This window comes from Drosophila tropicalis, unplaced genomic scaffold, assembly GCF_018151085.1.
Source record: "Drosophila tropicalis isolate 14030-0801.00 unplaced genomic scaffold, ASM1815108v1 contig_87, whole genome shotgun sequence".
Classification (NCBI taxonomy): Eukaryota; Metazoa; Arthropoda; class Insecta; order Diptera; family Drosophilidae; genus Drosophila; species Drosophila tropicalis.
In genome coordinates, this window is record NW_027173365.1 from 343,577 (window position 1) to 357,635 (window position 14,059).

Below are 14,059 nucleotides of genomic sequence, written 5' to 3' on the forward strand. Positions count from 1 at the left end.
CAGGATGAACAGCCGAGTCGATCTAGCCATGTCCGTCTGTCCGTCCGTCCGTCCGTCCGTCCGTCCGTCCGTCCGTCCGTCCGTCCGTCCGTCCGTATGAACACGCAGATCTCGGAGACTATAAGAGCTAGAGCCACCAAATTTGGTATGTATACTCGTGTATTATGCACGCGTACAGAGTTAATTGGAATTTCGGCCACGCCCCCTTACGCCCCCAGGAATCACATAAAACTATTTTTCTTAAAAAGTATAACAGCTAGAGACATCAAATTTATTTTGTATACCCGTTTAGTTAGCGCGCAAAAACTGATTGTTCAAACTTTTTGCCACGCCCCCTTACGCCCCCAGGAATCACATAAAACTGTTTTTCTTAAAAAGTATAACAGCTAGAGACATCAAATTTGGTATGCAGATTAGCTTGATAGACGCGCAGATATTGGCTATTTAAAAATTTTGCCACGCCCACTTCCGCCCCCGCAAATTAAACAAAACTGATTTTCTCAAAAACTAACAAAGCTAAAGTCACCAAATTTAGTATGTACACTGGCTTAGTATGCGCGCAGGGTACATCTATTTTCATATTTTGCCACGCCCACTTCCGCCTCCATATTTAAGAAAAAACCGATTTTCTCCTGTAGATTTTTGACTATCGCATTCAAATTCGGCAGACTAATTATTCTTATCTATTTCTACAAAACTACCGAATTTTATTGAAATCGGACTAGAAACATGCAAAATATGCGTATGAACGTATTTTACAAAGCAGTCCACAAGGCCAGAATTGGCCGTTGGCTAGTGGCGGCGCTAGAGTGCTCGTATGTTCGTAGAGTGAGCGAGATAGCACATACTATGAAACATGTAAAAACAATTTAATAGACATACATTTGGTTTTCGAAATTTGAAATATTTGTTTCGCCTGGTGTATGGTATACCCAAGTCGACGAGTCGACTTACTTGCTTCATTAAATATCAAGTGAACATATATGTATATAAACGAAACGACTTGCTTACTTAATTACATTTGACCATCAAAATCAAATTCACACTTTATAGTCTTATTAATTAAGATAAACTGCTTTACAAACAATGCCATTTATTGATGGGCGGTAAAAACTACTTCATTTTTATCAGATTTTAATGAAAGCGGGGTCTTTTGGGCGAGTTCGTTTAACGGATCTGATTTCCTCGAAATATGACACATACAAACATTATATCTAACGGGATATTCTTGATTCAGCTTTTGTATAGGGTATTTTAAAAAAAAGTAATATATGTATTTTCCATCAAAGATTCACTGCCATATTTGCTTTTAGAGATTGCGGGCGTTATACATATTCATATATGTACATATCTCGGTCTGAGCCAAATTTGACCACTATAACATAATAAAAAATAAGCATAATTAACATTTGATATTATCGAGACGACTTTGAGAACTTTTTTTTTTTGGTTCTTGAAGGAAATGACAGGTTTCAAGCAAAAATAAAAATAGCACCACTTGCAACAATAAAGTTTAATTTTCTGATATTTAAAACATGTTCGACTGTCAGGGGCCATTTTGAAAATGTTGATGGCAACGGGAAACCATTATCTCAATAACCTTTTGGTTACTACTCAGTTGGCTTAAAAATATTATCCAAAAATTAATTAATTATTTGAAAATGGGACTTACGCATGGAGGATACATTTCACTACAAGCTGATTCAAATCTGGGACAAAGTCTGGATTTTGCTACAAAATTTACAATAAAAATGTTTCAACAGGATTGATGTTGAAATATTGGCCTTTTATCATGGCCGAAAATAATCATGGACCACAATGATTCTATACAAATCTGATCAAATATTGTGTTACCGTATATAGAAGAGACAAGGACCGTAGTTTTGTCTGGATATATACCTACCAAAAATGTTTTGGTACTTTCAAGAATGATGGCCCTGGAATCCGACAGGGAACATCGAATGGGGATTAACGCCCATACCTATGGAATCGAAGATTAATTTACTTGGAATAAATCCTAAAATGCTTTGCAATCAAATAATGAAAATTTCAACTTTTAACTCAACGTTATCGTTCATTTATGGGTTACTTTGCTGCGTATTATAAGAACATTTGTTTGTATCATATATATATTTCGATTAAATATTTAAAAGCCTCAAATTTGTCGTACCGTAGAGCTTTCTTTATTCTTAGCTTAAGTTAGTCGTTTGCACTTCATTGACTGTCGTATACATATATTTAAAGTTTAAAATTCGCGCACAATTCGCAGAGTTTTTCCATTATTAGCCATAATGTTTCAAGCCATGTCCATTGGAAGCGCCATTGTGGCTTTAAATTTTCACTATTAACAGTATGTACTCTCAACATGCATTTAACGATTTTTAAGGGTTGATTGTACAAAATTTGAGTTTGTTTATAAATTGCACATTGTATATCATATTATTCGAAAAGGTAAGTAAGTAATTTGTTTAGCCAATTTCTAAGCCAAAATTAAATGAAATTCTTTTTAGACTCGCTCAATCTTAGCTCATCATAAGCCGTTGGTGCCACATTTTAGCCAACGGCCAACTTCGCCCTTCTGGTAATTTACACGTACAGTAGATGCTGGTTATAACGATACGCAAGGACCGGCAATATCCTGTGTTTATAATCGATTGGCTTACATACATACCATTTTGAATGAAGCTACTCAAGTCTCAAGACGGTATATCGTTGTAGTCGGCATCGTTATAACCTATTGTATATCTATTCAGATTTAAAAAAAATTTGGTATGTCGTTTGATATTTGATTGGGAAATGATTGATATTGGACGAGAAAATCGTTGTTTTTGTAATTTTAGAGGCGAAACTGGGCGTGTCAAAAATTTAAAGCAATGTATGTATGTATACATATATGTTTATGCTGATCATGAACCATAACTACGTACAGTTGGCATAAACACAAATTGATGGATCTTTATTTGCTTTTCCTTATTCCCGATAGCAAAGTATCAAAGGCTATCGACATATGTATGTATATACATACATACATACATATGTATGTATTGGGATGGGAGAGTGAAAAGCACATATGGATGTAGTTACCAGACCGATTACCGTAAGTTTCCTGCCACTGTTTTTCTTCGACTAACCTAACCTGGTGCAGTTTGTTGTTTTTCTCCTACTTTTTTTGTTTTTTTTTTTTTCTCTCTCTCTTTTTGTGCGTGGTGCCCGATTTCTAAAGAGCATTGAGTGTCATTTGTACTCAGGTTACAGCGAAGTCGGTCAATAACTTTTGGAGACCTGTGGCAACGTAACACTTAAGTGAAGTGACCACAATAACAACACCAATTTTTGTTAACTCCTTTATGAACTGACTTCTTAGTTCATTTTTGCCTTTGCTTTGTTTTTGTTGTTTCTTTAGGCTCAGATGCCACGATATTTTATTTTGGTTGACCGGTTTAATGACTCAAACTTAATTTGTGGCCTTAAAAATCACAAAAAACAAAAACAAAAAGGTAAAGATAAAGGAAAGGAGTAAAAACAGCAACAACAACAGCACTAAGAATGCAGACAACACCCATGCAAACGCTCAGCTTGGTAAACGGATCGAAATTGCAAAAAAAGAGCAAAAGCAGAAGAGCGACATGTCTGGGGGCAATGTTTTAGACATCAGAGGGATGGAGAGAGTGAAAACTGTAGGGAGTGGGCGGCAATCGCAGCAAAATCGGCACAAGCTGCAGGAAGAGCAGCTATTGAATCTGTGTGAGTGTCGCCCAAAAAATAAAATAAAAAATAAATAAATAAAGGAGGGGAAAATAAAGTAATAAGAAAGGAAAAAAAACAGCAAAAAAGAACCAGACGAATCGAAAAGAACCGAAATACAAAACTGAATGATGCACAAGTAACTCACATTAATGTGTCTGTTGGTACGAACACACATGAGACATATGTACATACATATGTATGTACATCCACACATGCATAGATATGAATATGTACATATGTATGTATGTATATACTCATACATATGTACATACACATATGTATGTATGTATGGTTGTCAAGGCAGTAGGGAGGGGGACAAATCAATCAGACAACTGCTTGGATGGATCACCTGTTAATAGACCGCGTTTTAGGCAGCTAACTGGTCTGTCGAACTGTTGGAATTTTGATGGAAATGAGAGATATAATTCTTATAAAATTTCTTTCTCAATAACATTTCATATCACATTCGTACCTATTAGATCTGAGCAGCATATAACATTTTTACACATTTAACACATTTATATCGACAAACTCCTACGTTTTAGAACAATTTGCACCTACAACTTAACAGATTGATTTATAACTTGTACTATAAACAATACTTTTATACAAAATATGTCTTCAAACATGGGATAACTTCACTTTATTATGAAAGTTTGACCCAGGACCCCTGCAAGTTCCTCTGCGTCACTTTCCCACGGTAAAAGCAGTTAATAATGCACTCAAAGAGCAAATACGTTTTTTTTTTCGATCGTCCGTAAAAGAACTACATGATATATCATTCCTCCATCTCGTTGACAAGTTTTAATATTAAGTTATTTATAGAAATCTTGTCGACCGATCGATTCGGCTGAATCCTACATCTTAGATTACCGTTTTATTTTCATATTTAGAAGCGACTTAAACCGATTTATTTTATTGATCTATGTATATATGTACATATGTATGTAGATGCAATTAACATACATACATACATATGTGTGCGTGCATACATACATAGACATTTGTATGTACATACATGCATATATGGATGTACATGCATATATGCATGTACATATGTAAGTGTATTTTGTTTTGTTTCATAAAATCAGCATTGGAAAAAGTCATCATGATAGAATTACTCTGGCTGATATTAAGGTTGATATGTGTGTTTATATGTATTTAACCTTACGTTATTAGTATTGAGCATCCCCTTCTTCAATTGGATTCTGACTACGCTAATGGTAGCGGCAACAGCAGCAACGACAGAGGAGCCAATGCCAGGGCCAGTCGGGCCAATATAAACGACGATCGAAAGACGCAAAATATTCATTCTCTTGTCGTTTCGTTTCGTTCAAACAAAATAATAAAATAAAGCAGCGATCGCACGTACATACATACATGCATATATATATATATATATGTATACATATACATAAATATGAACGTCCACAAATACACACACAAAGCCATACAGGAACGCTTATTTGTATATGTATATGTACATATGCAGCTTATGCTGCCGCCATTGCGTATGAAAGCCGGCTGCTCAGTCAACTGCGATCCAACTGGAAAGTATAAAAGCTAAAAATCACTTCGTACTCGAGTTTATTAATACCAAAACTGTTCAAGTGTTAAGATCGGGGACGGGGAGATGTAGATTGGAATTGGCGCTGCTGGAGCTGCTGCTGTGGCAAAATTTAAATTATTGATTTTAACAAGCCCAACTACAACAAATAGAATAAGAGTAAAACAAAAGAAATTCTAAGAAATAAAATGAAAAAAAAAACAGAAAGGCCATTTAACACAAAGTGAAAGCAAACAAATTAAAAGCAATTAAACAATCATCAAAAGCTAAAGAATCGTCCAAGCTTAACGGTGTACAAATGTACATATATACATGCATAGAAAAAAAAATGGGCTGGGTCGATCGCGTATGGAGGGGGGCTGGGGAACAAAATAGGCGAACACGTCGCGTCGCGTGGCTCGAGCAAAAAAAGAAAATCGAAAGTGTTCTACTGACATGGATTACTTTCCGCTGCCACCTACAACAACTACAGCTATTCATCGCGGAGCGGAAAAGAAGAAAAGAGAAACTACATATGTATATACATACATACATTAGGTTTGTCTATTTTCTTTGCTGTGTGCGTACGGGCGTGTGTGTGTGTGTGTGTGTGTGTGTAATGAGAGCGCCATCACAAATAAGAGAGCCAAGGAGAGCTTGCAAAATAGAAAGCTGTGATCGGCTATGTCGGCGGCGGTGTACGTGCACTTGCCAGTTTTGTTTTTTATTTATTTTTTTTTTTTTGCTGTGTGTGTGTGCGGTGTTTGAAGAGCAAAGCAACAAATTCTAATCACATTCTCGTTGCTTGAACTTGAACTTTAAAATGCACTCACACAGACATAAAACAGACGCTCGCAGAGACATCGACGCACTCGTTCGTTGCTAATCGCGCCTAATCTTTCGTCTTGTAGTTCAGTACGAATTGGGGGAAGGCCGTTGTCGTTTGGAATTTTCTGCTACGCTGCTAAATTTCTTTCCATTTTTTTGCTTTAACTTGTTTGCAATTAATTAGCTTTAAACAATTTTTTTTATTTAATTTTTGTTTGATGAAAATGCTATACGAAAAGTGAAAGCTGTGAGTGAAAGAAAAAAGAAATATGTATATAAAAAGACGTGGCGTAAAAATAAATCATGAGTTGTACGCAAAACACGAATTGGCAAACGACAGCAGCAACAAGTTAATAAATTGAAACGCGAAGCGCAAATAAAATCGAGCAAAAAAAAAAGTTAGAGCATTGCGAAGAAAGCGGCGCAACAATCTTTTTGCGCAGCTGTTAACTATTTTTTCGTTGTTTTTTTGAATTTTTTTTTTTTATCAGCAACAGCATTTTTTGCGGGGTGGGGCTGTTTAAATGATGAATCCGTCCGTATCCTTCAGTTATCGCAATACATACATATACATATGTATGTAAGACTGAAAAAGAAAGCAAAAACCATCTGTGGTTCCGTTACGCCTTGTTATTTGTTGTTCTTGTTATATTTTTTGTGTGAGCATGATTCCTTTTTTTCTCTATGTAATATTATTATATCCTTATAAATCTAGCCTCTACTAGGCTTTGTCTGTGCATTTGGATTCAGACATAGCCTATGAGAGGTTAGGTGTACCAAGGAGAAAATACAACATCAATTACGATTGCCTTTTCTATGTATGTATAGTTAATTTTGATCAAAGGAACCAGCTTTATGTTTATTTGTTTTAATAATCTATTTATTGTATATTACTTGAATAAAATCCCATTCGTTCTCATACATATGTATGCACATGTATGTATGTATGTATGTGCATGCAAAAAAAAAAGTGACGTATGTATGTATGTGCATACATACATACATACGTCACTTTTTTTTTGTTGAGTTGGCTTATTTTGTTTGTTTACAATCAGTGCAGAGATACCAGGGCGGCTAACAATAACGTGGTCTCGTTTCGTGGGGCGCCACTGCGATCTTCAACCACTGGATTCACTGATGATTTGCCTATAAGACAATTTTCATTAGGATTTATTTATTTATTTTTTGGGCTGTTCGGTATCAAATGTAATCTTAAAATAAATATCAGAAGTCTCAAGGGTATTCTTTCAATATGGATATGTATCATTCAATACAGTTGCATATATGTATGTAAGCCTAGATTTCTTCAGAAATAAATGCAAAAGGAAAAACAATTATTTGAAAAATATTGTGTCAGAGTTTACCTATTAGCAAATTCAAGTACAACTTATTCCAATTCGAATAAAAACCAGTGGGTCGGGGCTAACTTCGACCGCGTCAAAGTTTGTGTACCCTTGCAACTTTTTTGGTAACTCTTTTTTTTACTTATAGCATAGGAAATAACTAAGATATTGATCAACGTCACTGTTTTCCACCGACCGTTCCTATGGGAGCTATCCGAAATAGTCACCCGATCTTGAACAAATTTGGAACAGTGGTTTATAGGCGTAATATATTCTCTAATATTAAGTTTCACGACAATAGCCATAACTAAGTTATTGAGAAAAGTCACTGTTCGTGACTTTGGCGTTTGTATGGGAGCTATATGATATAGTGGTCCGATCCGGCTGAATCCAAGATATACCTACAACCCCTGCAGTATATACAAGCCTACGTGCAAAATTTCAGCTCTGTAGCTCTTACGGTCTAGGAGGAGTTTGCGTTGATCCAGACGAACGGAAGCACTTAAGAAGCACTTAAGCGTGCCAACGGCCAACATCGTCAATTTAAAAGCGTTTGGTGCGTAATTTGACTATTTTTTGACACCTTGTAAGGAATATTATAGTTTTTTTAGGATGTTTATAACTTAACGAAGGGAATGTTTCCAACCCCCGTCTCTCTGGATCCTCGGATACTTCTTCCACACCCATCAAACAATAGATCGGGTACTATATATTGTATGCAAACCTACATACATACATATATATGTACGTAGCGCCCAGATGCATGATTCGCTATTACCATTCCTTTGACATAAGCTTAATGTAGCCAATAATATATTAGCCAAATTCAGGCATAATCTATAATTTAAAAGCTTTAATATTGAAATTTCGCTGGCACATAAATAGGACTTTAAAATAAATTTAAATTTGTTTATATCATCCCCGACCATATAAGGTATACATATATATACATACATATGTATGTATTCTTGATTAGCACGACGAAATAGACATGTCTGTCCGCCCGTGCGTCCGTCTGCCTGTCCGTCCGTCTAAATCAACAACCTAGTTAGAACTACAGGGTTGAAATTGCACATTGTATGTGTATTTCGGATTTAGCCTGATCGGAGCACTATTTTATATACAGTGGCGGCAAAAAATTTGAGATACATATATTTTTTTTACCTTCAATTCAGATTACATTCGGTTTTTATATAATATTAGTGAAAAGTTTTGATGTATCAATTTATAGCCTTGAGTTGGTGCCGTAAATTTTGTGGGCGTATCTCTAACGAGTTTTTTTAAAAATGAATTTTGAAATAAAGCCCACAAAATTCGGACCTGGCATTATTTACTATTTTTACATTTGTATAATTTCTATAGTTTCTTTCGATAATTTCTTTCTTTTCAGCCGCCTTATATTCCTTAAGTTTTGCTTGAGCATTATTATCTATCATTCTTAGAAATTCCATTCATTAGTTCGATCGTTCTTATACCCTTGCAAAGGGTATTATAAAATTGGTCAGATGTTTGTAACGCACAGAAGGAGACGTTTCCGGCCCCATGAAGTATATATATTCTTGATCAGCATGAGAAGCTGAGTTGATATATGTAGCCATGTCCGTCTGTCCGTCCGTCGGTGCGTATGCGTTTTACTCAGCTATCTTAGGAGCTGTCGCGATGAAAAATTGTGGAATTGAATTGAGTTGCAGAAAACAAATTTTAAACATGTAAAATTATTATTGTCAAGGACTGCAAGGGTATAAAAACTTCGGCATAGCCAAAGTTAACTTCTTTGATATTTTTTCCCATACAAATAAGACACCTGACAAGTGTTGCAAATAATTAATTGTTCGAGCTTGTACTGGATAATAACTAAGACTCGACTTAGATAGTTTATCTTCTTAGACAAACTGTACTAAATAATAACTAAAATTTAGATAGTTTATCTTTTTGGACATCGCTACAACATAGTGATGAATAAACCACAAGGCTGGGGCTGACTTCGACCGTGTCAAAGTTTGTATACCCTTGCAAGTTTTTGTTACTCTTTCCGTACCTACAGCCGTTATCCCGTTATATCATACGATTTTGCTCAAATTCCGCACAGCCATTAACAGGCGTAACTCTCTGATATTAAATTTCACGACAATAGCTCTGAAATTAACGAAGTTATAAGGAAAAGTCACTGTTCGTGACTTTGGCGTTTGTATGGGAGCTATATGATATAGTGGTCCGATCCGGCTGAATCCGAGATATACCTACAACCCCTGCAGTATATACAAGCCTACATGCAGAATTTCAGCTCTGAAGCTCTTACGGTCTAGGTGGAGTTTGCGTTGATGCAGACGAACGGACAGACGGACGAACGGACGGACGGACGGGCGGACGGGCCGACAGACGGACGGACGGGCGGACGGGCCGACAGACGGACATGGCTGTATGAACTTGCCTCGTCTTGCTAGTCAAGGATATATATAACTTATGTGGTCGGAGATGCTTCCTTTTCTGCGTTTCACACTACTGCAAGAGAATAATGAAGCAAGTAAGTCGACTCGTCGACTTGGGTATACCATACACCTGGTGAAACAAATATTTCAAATTTCGAAGACCAAATGTATGTCTATTAAATTGTTTTTACATGTCTTATACTATGTGCTATCTCGCTCACTCTACAAACACACGAGCACTCTAGCGCCGCTACTAGCCAACGTCCAATTCTGGCCTTGTGGACCGCGTAGTAAAATACGTTCATACGCATATTTTACATGTTTCTAGTCCGATTTCAATAAAATTTGATAGTTTGGTAGAAATAGATAAGATAAATTAGTCTGCCAAATTTAAATGCGATAGTCAAAAAACTAAAGGAAATCGTTTTTTTCTAAATTATGGAGGCGGAAGTGGGCGTGGCAAAATGTGAAAATATCTAAATTCTCTGCGCATACTATGCCAGTATACATACTAAATTTGGTGACTTTAGCTTTGTTAGTTTTTGATAAAATCAGTTTTGTTTAATTTGCGGGGGGTGGAAGTGGGCGTGGCAAAATGTTTAAATAGCCAATATCTGCGCGTCTATTAAGCTAGTCTACATACTAAATTTGATGTCGGTAGCTATCATAGTTTTTAAGGAAATCACTTTTATGTAAATTCCGGGGGCGGAAGGGGGCGTGGCAAAAAGTTTAAACAATTAGTTTCTGCGCGCTAACTAACCGAGCATATAAACCAAATTTGATGTCTCTAGCTATTATACTTTTTAAGAAAAACAGTTTTGTGGGATTCCTGGGGGCGTAAGGGGGCGTGGCATAAAGTTTGAACAGTTAATTTCTGCGCACTAACTAATCGGGTATACAAACTAAATTTGATGTCTCTAGCTGTCATACTTTTTAAGAAAAACAGTTTTATGTGATTCCTGGGGGCGTAAGGGGGCGTGGCCGAAATTCCAATTAATGCTGAACATGTGCATACTACACGAGTATACATACCAAATTTGGTGGCTCTAGCTCTTATAGTCTCCGAGATCTGCGTGTTCATACAGACGGACGGACAGACGGACATGGCTAGATCGACTCGGCTGTTGATCCTGATCAAGAATATATATACTTTATAGGGTCGGAGAAGCTTCCTTCTGCCTGTTACATACATTTTGGCGACTTTAATATACCATTTCACCCTATGGGTGTATGGTATAAAAATTAATTAAAAAATCAAAGAAGCTAACATCGGCTATGCCGAAGTTTGTATACCCTTGCAGTCCTTGGTAATTATAATTTTACATGTTCAAAATTTGTTTTTTGCAACTCAATTCATCAATATACAAACAAAACAATTTTACTCTCATATACATATGTAAATTTCATAGCATACTCGATTTTTATGAAAATGTTTCTTCTAGTTCTTCTATTATATAGTGGTCCGATCCTTATGGTTTTCATACTTTACTTTTGCCGGGTAATAAAAACCCACGAGAAAAAAATTTCAGCCCGATAGCTCTTAAGACGGCTGAGTAAAACTCGTACGCACAGACGGACGGACAGGCGGACATGGCGGACATGGCTATATCGACTCAGCTTCTCACGCTGATCAAGAATATATATAGTCGGAATGTCTCCTTCTGTGCGTTACAAACATCTGATCAATTTTATAATACCCTCTGCAAGGGTATAAAAAGCGTCGTGCTTTAACTTTTTTTACTTTGAATATGTACGAACGTCCGTAGCCCCATATTTTTTATATGTTCACAAAAAATGTTTGAAAATGTGCCTTACGCCAATGGGTACACCAACAAATTATGTTGCCTGCATTTAGGCGCTCTCTGTATCTAACTTAAAACAGTGCTCGCAAATGATGATGTTAAATTTAACCGTTCTCTTTAATGATGCTGTTAAAAAAGTCTGCCGCGGGACGGTCGAAAGCTGCAAACCTTTTTAAATCAACGAGAAAAAACATCTAATATAAAATGTATAAAGTTGGCAAAAGAACAGCCATCAAGCTTAGGCTAAAGCAGTCCGGCGCATGCACACGCTATTTCATTTATGGTTAATTTGACAGCTATACAATTTAGTTAACTGACTTTGGTCCAATTTGGCAGATATTTATTTTGATGACAATAGCTCAGAAAGTATCGAAGTTATTGAGAAATAGTCAAAAATGTCGTGACTTTGCCATTGGTATGAGAGCTATATGATATAGTGGACCAATCCGGCTGAATCGGAGTTATACAAATTGTACAAGCCTACAAGGACGGACATGGCTATGTGAACTTGTATTGTCTTGCTAATCAAGGATATATGTATATACTGCAGTCGAATGCTCTACCACTGAGCTATATCCCATATACTTTGTACGGCCGGAGATGCTTCCTTCTATGCGTTGCACATTTTTCACCAAAATTAAAACACCCTTTTTGCAACAAAAAGGTATATTAGGAACTTTTCCGATCCGACAAAGCAGGTAAATAAATACATACATTTATATATACATTTCATGAGCCTATTCCATCTAGCCCATCTAGTCCATCCATCCGGCTGTCCAAAAACTAACATTGCGGAGACTACAAGAACTAGAGCCATCAATTATAGTATGTAGATTAATAGTATAAACATTCTTTAAAGGATGAACTAAAAAGGTGGAGTTGGCGAGGCAGTCCATCTTTGCTTAAAAATAATGACAGAGCGTAGATAGAGAGCATACAGAGCCTTTAGATGATATTTAGGAGATATACATACATATACATAATTTGCCTTTGAGTAAGTGGAAAACGAAAATAAATTGCAAATTTTTCTATGAATTCATGATATTGACGGCTTTAAAATATTTTCTATAATCCTTTCATAAGTCGAAGTACTTATGTCACTTTACATGGTTGGCAATAAACGACAAATAAAATATACCAGGGCTAAAATTAAATTAGTTCAATCTAAGTTACTATTGTCGGGTCGTCCACTCAAAACCAAGTTTATACCTAAATAATAAAAAAGCTCAGCAACCCTGGAAGCTGAACACAAGTTTTTTCGAACTTGGCTTCGAAAACAAAATGAATTGTCATTTCACTCGGAACTATGAATAACAAGTTCGAAAACAATGCTGAATTGCTCTCGATAAACGTTTTTTATGACAATACAATTTGACAATTGATTAAAAGCACTCCTCGCGGCTATGGAAGCTCTATAATTTGGCACAAGTGTGAAGTGAGAAGAAAGTAACAAAGGTGTTAACAAAAGTCACTGGTAGTGACTTAGTAAATATTTTAATGAAAATGTTCATAAAATGAACTTAATATTGGGTTTTAAAATTTAAATGCAGATGGATTCAGACGTTTGGCCACACTCCCAAATGTGAACAATAAAAACAAAAAAAGATTCAAAAATCATGATTTATTTAAGTACACGGATTGCTCTGGTGAGCCGCATCCGTACTGCAGGTAGCGTGGAATGTTCTGACATCCGTCACTTGTTACTTGTCAACTGTCATTAGAGGGAGTTTCCAGGCTACATGTCGAGTCGCAACAGAATAGTGTAGTGGAAACGGCGGTTAGGTGTGAAATTGTTTTGGTCTGGTATGTCATTTTGGAAACTCACTGCGAAGTCTCTTTCACTTTGTGCTCCCTGGGTAAAATGTTCACCTGCTGATGCTAAAAGCTCATCCGGGAATATTGTGGGCACCAGATGACCCTCTGCTGTCAACCGACTGCAACTCAACATTCGTATATGCTCCACCCGTCTAATATCCTGCTGACTTATAATAATTATTTTGTTGCCAACAATTTGAGGGACTAGGAACAGGTAAAAATGGTTAGCTACGGATTACACAGTTGCCCAAATTGCTAACCTTGAACCACTGGTGCAGTCTCCTCAGACACGCTCATTAACTTCTTTATCGTCGGATTGAAATCCATTTTAAATGACTAGCCGACAATTGTTAATTTTGAAATATTCTAGTAAATAAATATTGTTTCGAACTTAAATTTTGCGCTGTAAACGTTAGCTGCTTAAAATCGAAAGCTATAAATAGAAATAAGAGAAAGCAAACTCAAAAATATGAAGTTAAGAAGATCGTTTGAGTTTAGAACTTACTGAAAAAGCGGTGCCTACTTAGATAAGCTGTATTGGCAATTTTG

At 36.4% G+C, this 14,059-nt stretch overlaps 1 long non-coding RNA gene across 6 annotated transcripts in view; it reads right to left on the minus strand.

Annotated features, from left to right (window-relative positions):
* The window catches only part of LOC137583737 (uncharacterized), a 28,069-nt gene extending 14,026 nt beyond the window's left edge, over positions 1–14,043 (minus strand). For 2 of the 6 annotated variants that reach the window (XR_011033437.1, XR_011033434.1), the window contains exons 1-2: positions 13,771–13,977; positions 13,521–13,714 (exon numbers count right to left, since the gene is read on the minus strand). This is a non-coding gene — a long non-coding RNA (uncharacterized lncRNA). Of the gene's footprint in view, positions 1–7,144; positions 7,268–13,301; positions 13,431–13,520; positions 13,715–13,770; positions 13,978–14,015 lie in introns of those variants that run through there. The other 4 variants (XR_011033435.1, XR_011033438.1, XR_011033436.1 and 1 more) reach the window with 4 other exon arrangements.
* Between the last annotated feature and the right edge of the window lie 16 nt (positions 14,044–14,059).